Source organism: Bufo gargarizans, chromosome 1 (genome assembly GCF_014858855.1).
Source record: "Bufo gargarizans isolate SCDJY-AF-19 chromosome 1, ASM1485885v1, whole genome shotgun sequence".
NCBI classification, from domain to species: Eukaryota; Metazoa; Chordata; class Amphibia; order Anura; family Bufonidae; genus Bufo; species Bufo gargarizans.
Window position 1 is genome coordinate 687,833,712 of NC_058080.1, and position 15,578 is coordinate 687,849,289.

Consider the following 15,578-nt stretch of genomic DNA (forward strand, 5'->3'; position numbering starts at 1 on the left):
TTGCCAAACTGAATTTTTCTTTTTTTTCTGGACAATGTATAAAAAAATCACAATGAATGATAAAGCCATAAAATGAAGATACTCATGATCACAATGATCTGCTCAAGTACCCCCGGCCTAAAAAAAAAAGTCACGACATGTTTATTTTTGTTCAAAAAAAGTGCCGTATTTTTATGGACTGACCAGGAACTTCTGGACGGTTGGCAACTCTGATTGCCCAGTATATTCATTTCAAAATACTGACAACAGAAAAGGCCGTCCACAACCTCCATCCATACATCTCTGACCTAATCTCCTGATACTTCCCCACATGCAATCTCCGATCCTCACAAGACTCTTCCCATCTTGGAAAACTTCAAACGCAACCTGAAATCTCATCTCTTCAAGAAAGTCTACAACTACCCAGCCTAATAAGCATATTCTACCCTCACCTACTGTCTCCGACCTCTTCTGTTACGGATTGTAAGCCCTCATGGGCTGGGACCTCTCCCCCGTATACCAGAAGTCGACCAGTTATTCATGCTTACTGTGCTTGTTTTGTTTTATATTATGCATGTGCACCCTTTTACATACGTGCAGCAAATACCGTTGCAAGAAAAAGTATGTGAACCCTTTGGAATGATGAGGATTTCTGCACAAATTGGTCAGAAAATGTGATCTGATCTTCATCTAAGCCTACTTTCACACTTGCATTCGGGGTTCCGCTTGTGAGTTCCGTTTGAAGGCTCTGACAAGCGGCCCCGAACGGATCCGTACGGCCTCAATGCATTCTGAGTGGATAAGGATCCGCTCAGAATGCATCAGTTTGGCTCCGTTCCGCCTCCATTCCGCTCAGGAGGTGGACACCCGAACGCAGCTTGCAGCGTTTTGGTGTCCGCCTGGCCGTGCGGAGCCAAACGGATCCGTCCAGACTTACAATGTAAGTCAATGGGGACGGATCTAATTGACGTTGACACAATATGGTGCAATTTCAAACGGATCCATCCCCCATTGACTTTCAATGCAAAGTCAGGATGAATCCGTCTGACTAAGGCCTCTTTCACACGACCGTTTTTTTTTTCCGTTTTGCGGGCCGTTTTTTGCGGTCCGTATACGGTCCGTATACGGAACCATTCATTTCAATGGTTCCGCAAAAAAAACGGAATGTACTCCGTGTGCATTCCGTTTCCGTATTTCCGTTTTTCCGTTCCGTTTAAAGATAGAACATGTCCTATATTTGGCCGCAAATCACGTTCCGTGGCTCCATTAAAGTCTATGGGTCCGCAAAAAAACGGAATGCATACGGAAATGCATCCGTATGTCTTCCGTATCCGTTCCGTTTTTTGCGGAACCATCTATTGAAAATGTTATGCCCAGCCCAATTTTTTATATGAAATTACTGTATACTGTATTTGCCATACGGAAAAACGGAACGGAACAACGGAACGGAAACGGAAGCACAACGGAAACAAAAAACGGAACAACGGATCCGCGAAAAACGGACCGCAAAACACTGAAATGGACATACTGTCGTGTGAAAGAGGCCTTACAATTAGACTTAGATTTTTTTCAGAAATATAATGCAGACGGATCCGTTCTGACCGGATGCAAGCGTTTGCATTATAGGTGCGGATCCGTCTGTGCAGACACCAGACAGATCCGCACCGAACGCAAGAGTGAAAGTAGCCTAAGTCACAACAATAGACAATCACAGTCTGCTTAAACTAATAACACACAAAGAATTAAATGTTACCATGTTTTTATTGAACACACCATGTAAACATTCACAGTGCAGGTGGAAAAAGTATGTAAACCCTTGGATTTAATAACTGGTTGAACCTCCTTTGGCAGCAATAACTTCAACCAAACGTTTCCTGTAGTTGCAGATCAGACGTGCACAACGGTCAGGAGTAATTCTTGACCATTCCTCTTTACAGAACTGTTTCAGTTTAGCAATATTCTTGGGATGTCTGGTGTGAATCGCTTTCTTCAGGTCATGCCACAGCATCTCAATCGGGTTGAGGTCAGGACTCTGACTGGGCCACTCCAGAAGGCGTATTTCCTTCTGTTTAAGCCATTCTGTTGTTGATTTACTTCTATGCTTTGGGTCGTTGTCCTGTTACAACAACCATCTTCTGTTGAGCTTCAGCTGGTGGACAGATAGCCTTAAGTTCTCCTGCAAAATGTCTTGATAAACTTGGGAATTCCTTTTCCTTCGATGATAGCAATCTGTCCAGGCCCTGATGCAGCAAAGCAGCCCCAAACCATGATGCCCTGACCACCATACTTCACAGTTGGGATGAGGATTTGATGTTGGTGTGCTTTGCCTCTTTTTCTCCACACATAGTGTTGTGTGTTTCTTCCAACCAACTCAACTTTAGTTTCCTCTGTCCACAGAATATTTTGCCAGTACTGCTGTGGAACATCCGGGTGCTCTTGTGCAAACTGTAAACGTGCAGCAATGTTTTTTTGGACAGCAGTGGCTTCCTCTGTGGTATCCTCCCATGAAATCCATTCTTGTTTAGTGTTTTACATATTGTAGCTTCGCTAACAGGGATGTTAGCATATGCCAGAGACTTTTGTAAGTCTTTAGCTGACACTCTAGGATTCTTCTTCACCTCATTGAGCAGTCTGCGCTGTGCTTTTGCAGTCATCTTTACAGGACGGCCACTCCTAGGGAGAGTAGCAGCAGTGCTGAACTTTCTCCATTTATAGACAATTTGTCTTACCATGGACTGATGAACAGCAAGGCTTTTGGAGATACTTTTATAACCCTTTCCAGCTTTATGCAAGTGAACAATTCTTAATTGTAGGTCTTCTGAGAGCTCTTTTGTGCGAGGCATCATTCACATCAGGTAATGTTTCTTGTGAAAAGCAAACCCAGAACTGGTGTGTGTTTTTTATAGGGCAGGGCAGCTGTAACACCTCCAATCTCATCTCATTGATTGGACTCCAGTTGGCTGACACCTCACTCCAATTAGTTCTTGCAGATGTCATTAGTCTAGGGGTTCACATACTTTTTCCACCTTCACTGTGAATGTTTACATGGTGTGTTCAATAAAAACATGGTAACATTTAATTATTTGTGTGTTATTAGTTTAAGCAGACTGATTGTCTATTGTTGTGACTTAGATGAAGATCAGATCACATTTTATGACCAATTTATGCAGAAATCCATATCATTCCAAAGGGTTCACATACTTTTTCTTGCAACCGTAGCTGAATGTAAATGTAGCAGAGTTCAATTTGTAAACGTTAACTGTTTAAACATACAGATATCGCATCACGATAGGATGATGTCTTGTGCCAAGTCACAAACACCGCTCTGCTACAGCAGGAGCATTCCTGCCAAGTTGTTTGCTGCTCTGATATATATCATGTGTACGGTTACTCATTACTCAGACCCAACAGGATGGAAGATTTGGCCGTGAACTACGCCTTAGCATGCTCTGTATATAAAGATGCTTTGTACCAGCTTGAAAGTTTTGTGCTACTTTCTATCTTTAACCCTTTGTCCTTGTCTGACTCTTGCGTGACCCTCCGAATGTCAGCCACTCCCCATGATGTGCTATTCCTGAGGTTCTGCTCCGTGAGAAGAGTGTGTCAATTATCTAGCACAGCAGTGCATTGTGTAACCTGCAGGAACAGCACAGGAAGATTCAGAGCCAGACAGGCTGGCTTAGTGAGAGTACGTAAATCGGAGGAAACTGCACAAACACAGCCAAGCGCGCGTCTTGTTCACCAGCCGGATCACAACGCTTGTAGTATTCCAGGCTGGCGGAGCAGATTATCTGCACAGCTCTGATTTCTTATGGCCTTTTGAATAAATAGGGAGCACGCCTCAAGACCCCGACAGAAGACGGCACGTTCTGGAGAAGCTCTAGGATCACTAAGAGTCGAAATCTACTGGGGAACTAGTAGTATGGATCCACTGTTCGCTGAGGTTGTCAATCATATATAAGGTAAGTTGACTTAAAGGGGTAGTACATATAAAACTAGGCTTTAATAGTGTTAGTGGCTACAATCAAACAGGGCTAAGACTCAATGTGTAGTATTCAGCTCCGTAGACTATTATTTTATTTAAAGCACCTTTAATTCCAGAGTGCTGTACATAGGAATAGGGGTTTACCTACATAATAAAAAGAAAAAAAAGGAAAAAAAGCACAATAAGGACATTAGATTTGTCTGTACGGAGCTCCATTATGAAAGCCTCATGCAGGGATCCCCCGCTCAGCCTCCACCTTAACTGATCCAAAATGGTACAAGCAACATAGGGCCCCTGTTCGAGAACACTGGGGCACATTTACTTAGGCGTAAAATAGTTGCAAGTCCAATTTTTTTTAACCAGCCGTGTGACAATATTTAGTTGCAAGGCCAGTCTTAAGCCTTGTCTGCCAGTTGGGGCGTAATGGGGATTGGGGACGTGTCAGGGGCCCCAGCAAATTTACTGACATTTATGCCAGAAAACAGGCAAAAAATTTAGCAAAAAAAATAGTTTTTACGCCAGGCACAAGGACTGCCAAAGATGTGCCTCAATTAGACAAATCTAACAGCAGCGCAAGGGGGAAATTAGGATCGGCATAAAAAGCCCATCTTAGTAAATGTGCCCCGCTATGTTGGTCCCATGGTTCATTGAAGTGAAGGCGCAGCGCTGCAGTTCTGTCTGCTACACAATGTGCAGTGACTCGGAAGGAAGGCGATGATGGGAAGAGTTGTAGTGGCTATGTTGGTGGTAGTAGTTCACGGTGGCAGTCCTCACTTTGGTGCTCCCTAGGCCATGCACAATGAATGGAGGGAGCACTCTTTCTTCCCTCATGGCACTCCCTGAATTTCTGGGGCTCCTGTCTGGGGTACTTGGGGTGAACTTGATGGTAGATGATTGGCAGCAGGGGTGTAGCTATAGGGGAAGCAGCTGCTTTGGGGCCCAAACTCAGAAAGGACCCACCCAGGAGGAGGATTAACAGATTTTATTGTCATGGCCTCCTCAACAGTATTATATAATAACATTATATACAGTATATGTGTAAGAAACCAATGGAGCGGCTGCCGGGCTTCATCTAAAAGAGTGATTTAGACTAGCCACAGAAGTTGGGGTTGCACGGGAGGAGGGGGTTGCAAAAAAGGTGCTGGAGCGCCTTCAAAAATTTGCTGTGGGACCCAGTCATTTCTAGTTACACGACTAAATGGCATTGTGCAAGGCAGGAGGACGGATGCAGGGCCAGGGGATAGATGAAGGGGTCAATAATTAGACTGGTTGGTTGCAATAAACAACCAATAAGATTTCACCTTTCATTTTCAGAGCTCCTTTGGAAAATGAAAGGTGGAGTCTGATTGGCTGCAGTGGTAACTAAGCCAGTTTTCCTGCACACCAGTTTTAATAAATCGCCCCCATAGTCTACTATATCAATGATGAGAGTAGTAGTTCACACAGCAGCAAAAAGCACAGTTCCAAAGTATATCACCGTATAGTCTCCTTTCAATAGGCAGCAACAATGATGGTAGTCGTACTCCCTGTCTCTCTCAAAGTACACGTTACAGTCTCTCCAAATTGACCATAGATATGATATCCTGTTCTTTTTAACCCTTTCTGCAATTTCCGAGCTGAGGGGTACAGAATTTAGATAAGGATTACCAGTCCATCTCAAAGTGTGGTGGGTGCCAAAGTAATATACCATTTCCATAGCAGCAAAATCTTTCTGCCATAAAAGAGCAAATACCTAGCTGTCTTTATCTTAAAAGGCCTTGATTGTGGTTCTAGATCTTCTAGAGCAGGGATGCCCAACCTGCGGCCCTCCAGCTGTTGCAAAACTACAACTCCCAGCATGCTCGGATAGCCTACACCTATCAGCCTACAGCAGGGCATGATGGGAGTTGTAGTTTTACAACAGCTGGAGAGCCGCAGGTTGAGCATGCCTGTTCTAGAGCTTTTTGGGCAGCTGCAGTCTAAAAGCGAACGGTTCTCTGGACTTTGGCCTAGTCTTGCACATGTAGGTCTTTTCTGTAGCTCATGCTCCAACCTACTAAGCAGGGGGAAGACCCAGTTTATCACTCTGGTAACCTAAACAGCCTGCAGTGTTAACCCTTTGTTGCCCATACATTGGTATTAGGTATACACAGTGCATAAAGTAATAAGTGCTTTAAAAATAATTTATTTGACTTGGCAACATTAAATTAACCATTTGCAGTAGTCCTCTGGGGAACTGCAAATGAACAGAGCTGTGTAGTTCTAGCATAGTCTTGCAGCACTGGTGCTACAATTTAACAGCTCATGTGCAGCAAAATCTGGATGATGTACTGTACATGCCGATTTGCCACAGATTTGCAAAGGTTGAAATCTGTAGGGAAAATTTGCAGGATATATTGACGTGCTGCAGATTTAGGGAGATTTAGGGTGTAGTTTATGCACATTTTGCATGCAAATTTCTGTGTAGATTTCGCTGCATTTCTGCACCAAGATCCACAAGTGTTACTTGCTGTCGTTCTTGTCCTTTGCAAAGGCTAAAATCTGCAATGAAAATCCAAACATTTGACATGTTGTGGGTTTCAAAATCCGCATGGCGGGTCAAATCCGGTGCAGAAAATTGACACCCCGCGTAATGTGAAATATTGAGTCCCACAGCATTGTTTCAGTCCCATGTAGATGTGTCCATAAGGTACCATCAATACTCTTGTTCCCCACAGCAGCTGCACAAGTTGCACATTTGTTCTCCAATACTTCTTGAAATCAAAGTCCCCATCTTCATTGCAGAAGTAAAGTCCTTTCAGATCCTTGCGGGTCCTGTTCATATGCTGCATCTAGTTAGGCCTATTTCACATCTGCGTTTGACATCTCCGACAGCAGGATGCTCCCTGCCAGAGATGCCGGACACGGCCTGATTTTCAGCATATTTGCCAGGTTGCGGCCTGATCTCCGCTGGTCCCCATTATAGTTAATAGGCCTGATGGAATTCCGGCAACACCCAGATGTGAAACAGGCCTTACCCGTCTTTCTGTGATGTTGATTTTATTGCAATAAATCATATCATTGTTGGTTCTTTAAAGAGGCATCGGGAAATACAGATGGAGCAGAAAGGAATTGGTCATTAAACTCTTCGGAGCTGTGTTGTTTGTGCATTCTGGGTATGATGAGAGTAAATGAGAATATGTTGATAATATAGCAAGATCAGCTCTGCTATATCTATATAATAATATGGCTAAAATAGAAAGTACTGAATGCGCCATAAGTTTATCGTGTATTCTGGCGAAATCCAGCTCCACTGGTATTGAGGGGGCCGCAGCTGCAGAGGGGGTGGTGGGAGGGCGAGTTTTGTTTTGTGCATATGTCATCCACTGTGTATTGATTGATACATACTCCTCTATAGACCCCTGTGGACACCTCCATGTGTGCACGCTGGATACAGCAGAGCTGAGTTTATAAACCATAGTGATATCTCAATGAGTTAAACAGCAAATTCAAACCTGCTACATCTGCATTTACCAAGCACACAGTCACATTCCCAAATGGTGTTTTAGCCATATATGTATATTTCCTAAGAACCATCGTATGATGTGGGGAGAACTCATTAATCTGATGCTTGTCTCCTGTGGATGAGCCGAGAGCTGAGAAGTTCAAAGTGAGAGGGCGCGGGTCTGAGCAGCGAGGTGACAATAGGGAACAATCACAAAGGTATTGTGGATGTGCCTCTGTAATCATAATCAGCCTTTATATTTCCGTCCTTTGAAGTCTAATTGTCTTTTGAAGTCTTCAGTGAATTATTCTTGATAAATCAAATTAACCCTTAATCAATCTTGTATCACTTATCTGATGTTCAACCATCCTTATATATAAGGATGATAGACCGTAGTGTACGGAGTGCACGTCCTCTCAATGTGGTGATTCTGATGATGTAGTTACAAATTTATTTGGTGTACATGCAGTGCCTTGGAGCAGGGGTACTTTGGAATATCGACAATTGTGGTCATTTGCCACTATTACTACTTTGCAAAGTCATCAACTCCCTACTTTATTGCACTTTGAAGGGTTAACGTGCACTGTTGGTTAACGTTCATGTTGTTGAACTGCATTTATATGTTTACTGTAATGAATCCTGTTCATTTGCACTGTTATCACACTATAGCTGCACTGCACTGTTGAAAGGGTTAATGCACAGTCAGCTAATACCAAGACTTTATGAGTTTCTACCTATGCAAAGTTTTGGAAGGAAAAAAAAAGGCATATTCGCCTTATGACTGTCTGATTTAGCTCTGTTGTTAATGTCTGGAAAAACTGCTTATTCATTTCCATAGACCTGCATTAAAGCTCTTTGCAAGTCCATGATAGACCAAAATTGTAACATTGTTTCTGTTTAGGCTGTGCTTCTCCACTCCACCCCTCCCACTAGAAGGTTCTAGTTCAGCCAGAAACTGTATATTATAAGAGCAGTTAGAGCCCTTAGGCCTCGTTCTCATCACCGTTTCTCCTTTCCGTTTTCTGGCTCCATTGAGGAGCAGGAGAACGGAAAGGACAGATTCTAGAGGTAACTGTGACCTAACTGAGCATGCAGGACTTTTGTCTCCGCTCAAAAATCATATTCTGAGCGGACACCAAACGGGCCCCATTATAGTCTATGGGGTCTTTAGGCTCCGTTGCGCTCAGTTAGGTCTCAGTTATCTGCAGAATCCATCCTTTCCGTTCTCCTGCTCCTCAATGGAGCCGGAGAATGGAAAGGAGAAATGGTGATGTGAACGAGGCCTTAGTTGTTTGCAGATAGGGACCAGTGCTTAGTAGGAGAGACTCTGCCAGACTGCATGAATGACCAGAAGAAAATGCTGAGATGGGGATGCTGACCCACAGACCCTGTACCACCAGCCTTTAGCCAGGGTACTAGCCTTCTGAGAGAGAGAGGGACAGCTTAGCTCAGGCATTTCCTTAGCATTAAACCTTTTTTGGCCCGGGAGATGACTGGAGAAGCCAGCTGAGAGCCTAGCCTATACTGTTTTGCAATTGAGTTCCTCCAGTAAAGAAGTACACTGATTTACTGAGGACCCTGACTTCTCTGGACTTATTTCGCATTGGGGTGCACCACCCCTTACCATCCCCTCAGCAGGAACATGTTATCGCACCTCAACAGTGTCAGGAAGACCCATACCCAGCCACTGCATATAACACTAATAATCCAGGTATAGCTTTATATGGCCTTGTAGGGTGAGCTCAGATTAATGCAATGATACCTTTCACTTTAGCGATCTACTGCTACATTTTTTTTACTTTTAATCCATATGCAAATAAGCAGTTAAGTGCACCGAGGGCAGGCCCAAGCTACTCTGTTCAACCTTGCTCATCCTCCTTTCTCTGCCAGCCCCACCCTCTCCTTTTTGATTGACAGGACCAGGTCCCCGCATATACACCTTGCCTGGTCCTGTCAAGCAAAATGGAGACAAAGGGGCTGGCAGAGAAAGCAGGAGGAGCAAGGCTGCACAGAGTAGCTTGGGCCCGCCCTCGGTGCACTTAACTGCTTATTTGCAAGCTAGCCTTACAAGACATTATGCCTGGTCTATCAGTGAATTTCCTGGTGACAGACTCCCTTTAACATGATTTTCTTTAAGCCTGTGACTGCAATTTTGGTAACTATAAAGATGTGCAAGTCCTCTGGGGGGCACAGACTATTAAGTCAACTTGGAATAATGTACGCTGCGTTGGTTGGTTTCTTTTACTTCCAGTGGGTGAGGGTTGTCTTGTACTTTTCCATTTTCAGAGAGTATGGCAGAAGGTACATCTGGAGACCTCTTAGAACGCCTCTTCCATGGAATGCAGAGGGTCTGTGAGGAAATGTTGCAAGGACTTTATTCAGAGATCAGATATAAACATAGAAGACTGACGGCATAAAAAGACCAACCGGTCCATCTAGTCTGCCCTTATATTATTTCATTTTGTATATTTTTTTTTATCTTAGGATAGACGTGTGTTTATCCCAGGCATGTTTGAATTCACTTACTGAAGATTTCCCATCCATATCTGCTGGAACTTTTTTCAAGCATCAACCACTCTTTCAGTAAAATAATATTTCCTGACATCGCTCCTGATCTTACCACCAGCTAATTTCAGATTGTGCCCCCTTGTTCTTGTGTTTACCTGCATAAAATGTAAGATTACTACCACACGGTTGTCCATTTAGCGCCAGTATGACGCCTGCAATGCTTGGGCCGCGTAACATTCTGCTGAAGCAGATTTACATCAGCATAGACCATGCGGAACTATGTGTTATGACCATAATACGAATAATTAAGTGTGGCAATATTACGGCTGTGTGAACGTGGCCTTACACTTTTCTTACACATAAAACAGTTCATTGGCGTCTGTGGATTTTGTGGTCAAAAGAAGTACCGGGTCACATTCTCGAAGCTTCTGGGCCCTAATGTAAAATTTGTAGAAGGCACCCACTGACCATGTGCCATTTCTAATACCAATGTCTTATGTAGCAGATGGAGCCACCACTCCAGCCCGGATAAGCCTGCTGCCTTTGCAATCCCTATAAACTGCACCTCTCATGGTACTGTATGTATTATGGGACTATATCTCACTAGGTGACATTTAAGATTTATAAAGAAGGGATGTAGAGCAGGAGAACAACTTTATGAGTATTATTGTGGCTGATTCTGTCCATGTCAGGACACAATAAGAGAACTTTCTACCATATCTTCAGTGGAAAGAAAAATAAGCGTCCCAGTAAAGTGGTGGAATGTAAGAAGTCGCCTGGGCGTTCAGATCTGTTCTCACATCCTCTATTATTTACACAAAGCAGGAAGAGGAGTCTAGACAAGGGGGGTAGAGCTCCGGCGAGGACAGGAAAAAATTCCCGAGCTCTCCCTAAAAAGGTACCCTAAGTAACATCCACTTTAAATGGAACACCAGATGTTTTTAAAATGATTTTCAATGTCTTGTCTATAGAGAGAGACCCATGCTAAGTGTCCATTGAGGTGAGGTTGTACCACCTTCTATCACTTAGAAGGTGGCCTCAGCTTTACAAAACCACCACCATTCACTGCTTTTCATGGATGACTTGTAATGTTATCTTTTGCTCATCATCTGTGGATCCAGTGGTAACACCATCGAACAAGTTCCTAGGTCCTAATGCAGAATCTATGACAGTGTCCGACTCCTTAGCTACTAGTTTATAGGACTGGTCACCTTTTATGGGGCAGGAGAACCTTTTGAGCCTTATCAGGCTAGAGGGCCCAGTTCAGCATGCTGTCTTAGCACTGTTTCTAAATGCCCTGACTAAGGCAGAATGGCTTGTTGGTGCCACCCTTGGCCCATGCTTTCCCTACAGCTACCTGATAGGACCATGCCATGTGCAGACTATTTTCCATACTTGCCAACTCTCTTGGAATGTCATGGATATTATTTGAAAAAGGAGAGATCTCCCAGACTGCCGAAAGGTGGCAAATCTCCCAAGTTTCACATGAAGGGATTGTTTCTTCTGGAAAGCAGTTGTCCATGCACTCTATCTGATATGGCCCCAGCAGCCATTGTGTATTGAGGAGGTGGTGCACCATACAAAACAGGGACGTGGTGATATCATAAAGAGGAGGTGACTATGAAATCAGGGGGTGTCGCCTTATAAAAGAAGAGGTGTGGTACTATAAAGAGGATGTGACTGACATCAGGGGGTGTGCCCTTTTTAAAAAGGCATAGTTATATAATAAAGAAGATGTGCTCTTATTAAAAAGGGGCATGGTTTTATAATAAAGACGATGATGACATCAGGGGGTGTGGTCTTAAGGTGGGTTCACTTCATGTTTTATGCCTCCGTTTGACATATACGTTAGAAAAAAGATACAAAAAAACATTCATATATCCTGCACAGTCTGGTAAAAAAAAAACAAAACTTTTTTTTTTAAATGGTAAAAAAACATACTTTTTTTTACAGTGAAACTGTATGGTGAATGGATGCCATTGTATGGCATCAGCCTGACGCATCCATTTAACGTATACGTTTTTTGTATACGTTAAAAGGATGGAAAAAATGTCATGTGAACCCACTCTTAGAAAAAGGGTGCGTCAAAGCTCAGAAAAAATGTTGTCACTGCACTTCAAGTTGCCTCACTTTGTTTTCAGCAAAAATTGGCAAGTATGATGCGATCGCAATATTGTCACCTTGGAGAATATTTATGGGGTATGTAACACGGGCAGCACGGTGGCTCAGTGGTTAGCACTGATGCCTTGCAGTACTGGGGTCCTTGTCCCAAATCCAACTCAGTGCAATGTCTGCAAGGAGTTTATATGTTCTCTCCCTGTTTGGCCTCATGCACACGACCGTTGTTGTGTCCCGTGTCCGTTGTTCCATTTTCCGTGATTTTCTACGGACCCATTGACTTTCAATGGGTCCGTGGAAAACTCGGCTAACGCACCGTTTGTCATCCGCGTCCGTGATCCGTGTTTCCAGTCCGTGAAAAAAATAGGAGCTGTCCTATTTTTTTCACGGACAACAGTTCGCGGACCCATTCAAGTCAATGGGTCCGTGATAAAACACGTAGGCACACAAGATTGTCATCCGCGTCCACGCGTCCGTTTTTTTCCCATAATTTTCATGGCAAACTTGACTTAGATTTTTTTTTACTTTCCTTCATGTCTGGTTATCCTCTAAAAATAAAGGAAGACACGCGGAAATAAAAATGGAAATAGATCACGGAACAACGGAACCCCGTTTTGCGGACCGAGAAAAACAACGGTCGTGTGCATGAGGCCTAAGTGTGAGTTTCCTCTGGGGGGTTCCAGTTTCCTCCCACACTTCAAAATATACTAATTAGGAATTTTCAATTGTGAGCCCAAAAGGGGTCATGACAATCTGTATACAGCGCTGCGGAATAGGTGATTGCTATATAAATGGGTAAAAATATATCTAGAAAACAGGCAACATGTACAGTCCTTCAGGAACCTTCAGAAATACTCGTGGAGGGTCACAATCAGTGCAGCATTTAGTACTGGAGCTTTACAAATGTGTCTTTGTTGGCAACATTTACTCAGGAAAAAAATGTGCAATTGCTGTATACAGATTTATTTAAATAATGTAACGGAAAAATGTTCATGTTTGCTCTTCGCGGCTTGCACTTCATTGCTGTTTATGGTTTTAGAAACGTAGTCGTTTTCTTAGCATTCCATTTTTGTTTTCAGGAAGTGGGGGAAGGTGAAGGGCTGGAGTGGGAGCATGATGTAGGCATGAACATGCAAGCATACATTCTGCCACGGGGGGCGCTGTGATAGAGAGGCTTGATATTTTAGCACAAAATGATGCTTGTCCCGTAAAGTGATAAGATGTTTATGGAACAGACACAAAATACATCATTAAGGGCTCTTTCACACCTGCGTTCTTGTCTTCCGGCATAGAGTTCCGTCGTCGGGGCTCTATGCCGGAAGAATCCTGATCAGTTTTATCCTAATGCATTCTGAATGGAGTGAAATCCGTTCAGGATGCATCAGGATGTCTTTAGTTCCGGACCGGAACGTTTTTTGGCCGGAGAAAATACCGCAGCATGCTGCGCTTTTTGCTCCGGCCAAAAATCCTGAACACTTGCCGCAAGGCCGGATCCGGAATGAATGCCCATTGAAAGGCATTGATCCGGATCCGGCCTTAAGCTAAACGTCGTTTCGGCGCATTGCCGGATCCGATGTTTAGCTTTTTCTGAATGGTTACCATGGCTGCCGGGACGCTAAAGTCCTGGCAGCCATGGTAAAGTGTAGTGGGGAGCGGGGAGCGGTATACTTACCATCCGTGCGGCTCCCGGGGCGCTCCAGAGTGACGTCAGGGCGCCCCACGCGCATGGATGATGTGATCGCATGGCACGTCATCCATGCGCATGGGGCGCTCTGACGTCACTCTGGAGCGCCCCGGGAGCCGCACGGACTGTAAGTATACCGCTCCCCCGCTCCCCACTACTACTATGGCAACCAGGACTTTAATAGCGTCCTGGGTGCCATGGTAACACTGAACGCATTTTGAAGACGGATCCGTCTTCAAATGCTTTCAGTTCACTTGCGTTTTTCCGGATCCGGCATGTAATTCTGGCAAATGGAGTAGACGCCGGATCCAGACAACGCAAGTGTGAAAGAGACCTAAAGGGGTTTCTGCTTTGTACTATTTCTGCTGCTTCGAAGGTTCCTTTCACAATTTGTACCTATGAAGTTGGTTGACCTGTTACATGTGCGCTTGGCAGTTGAAGGCATCTGTGTTGGTCCCGTGTTCATATGCGCCCGCATTGCTGAGAACAATGAAGTTTTACTATATGTAAATGAGGCTCTAGGAGCAACGGGGGCGTTGTCATTACACCTAGAAGCTCTGCTCTCTCTGCAACTGCCACACCCTCTGCACTTTGGGCCAGGCAGTAAAAATGTCATCACACATAGTGCTGTACTCGACTATCTCTGGAACTCCCATATAAATTAATGGAGCGGCCGGTCAGGAATGTGCGTGGCCACTCTGTTCATTTCAGACGGCTGCAGAGGTTATGGTGCCCTCTCTTTCATGATCGGTGGGGTCCCAGCAGTAGGACTCCCACCAATCTAACTGTTATCCCCTATTTAATGTAAATTTCTTTGGAAATGGAACACCTACACATGCATGGCTAAAGATCCTAACCAGAAATGTTTCCTACAACGTAATTCTTCGCCTTTACATAAAGAGGCGCTATTGCCGTCAAAACTTCTGCCTGATCAATTGGTGGATTCAATATCTTCAGTTGGTCAGCCGTTAAAGGGAACCTGTCACCTGGATTTTGTGTATAGAGCTGAGGACATGGGTTGCTAGATGGCCGCTAGCACATCCGTAATACCCAGTCCCCATAGCTCTGTGTGCTTTTATTGTGTAAAAAAACGATTTGATACATATGCAAATTACCCTGAGATGAGCCCTGTCCCCGACTCATCTCACGTACAGGACTCATCTCAGGGTAATTTGCATATGTATCAAATAGTTTTTTTTACACAATAAAAGCACACAGAGCTACGGGGACTGGGTATTGTGGATGTGCTAGCGGCCATCTAGCAACCCATGTCCTCAGCTCTATACACAAAATCCCGGTGACAGGTTCCCTTTAAGTTTGGCAAGTTAACACTATTGAGAAAGCCCTCTATATATATCGGTAACATTTGGCTGGCAGGTCAAACTATTTCCTTTTAAATTATAAAGGTCTGTGTAGTAATCGGCAAACACATTTACAATATCTAACAGGCAGATTTCATCTATACCCAATCTATTTGTAATGAATGTCATAGTAATCTGATGTTTATCTCTAGTTTTATTACTCAAGATTCTTCCCACTTTTCCCCCTAATTCATATTGCTTAACTTGTGCTTTTAAAATAGATCCAGTATACCCACCCAAAGTCCAGCTTGTGGTGTCATAGTGGGATCTCTTTTATGCGCCTCCTCTGGGCAGGTCATGTGCACTTAGACCTCAAAAAATCTATACTTGAATACAAATTGTGACGACCGGAAAAATATACGTAAGGCTACTTTCACTGCATTTTGGTTTTAGGTTTTGAGATCCAGCAGAGTATCTCAAAACCTGACCAAAACGGTTCTGCTTTGATTTTGCACATCAGGGTGGATCTGTTCCGTTAGG

General features: G+C 43.9%; 1 protein-coding gene across 8 annotated transcripts in view; it reads left to right on the forward strand.

Annotated features, from left to right (window-relative positions):
- The window catches only part of NIM1K (NIM1 serine/threonine protein kinase), an 88,517-nt gene that overhangs the window by 37,139 nt on the left and 35,800 nt on the right, over positions 1-15,578 (forward strand). For 2 of the 8 annotated variants that reach the window (XM_044276198.1, XM_044276202.1), the window contains exon 1: positions 3,617-3,941. The exons of 5 other annotated variants lie outside the window; for them this stretch is intronic. The gene's annotated coding sequence lies outside the window, so the exon portion shown is untranslated. Of the gene's footprint in view, positions 1-3,616; positions 3,942-7,592; positions 7,646-15,578 lie in introns of those variants that run through there. One more of the 8 variants, XM_044276201.1, reaches the window with a different exon arrangement.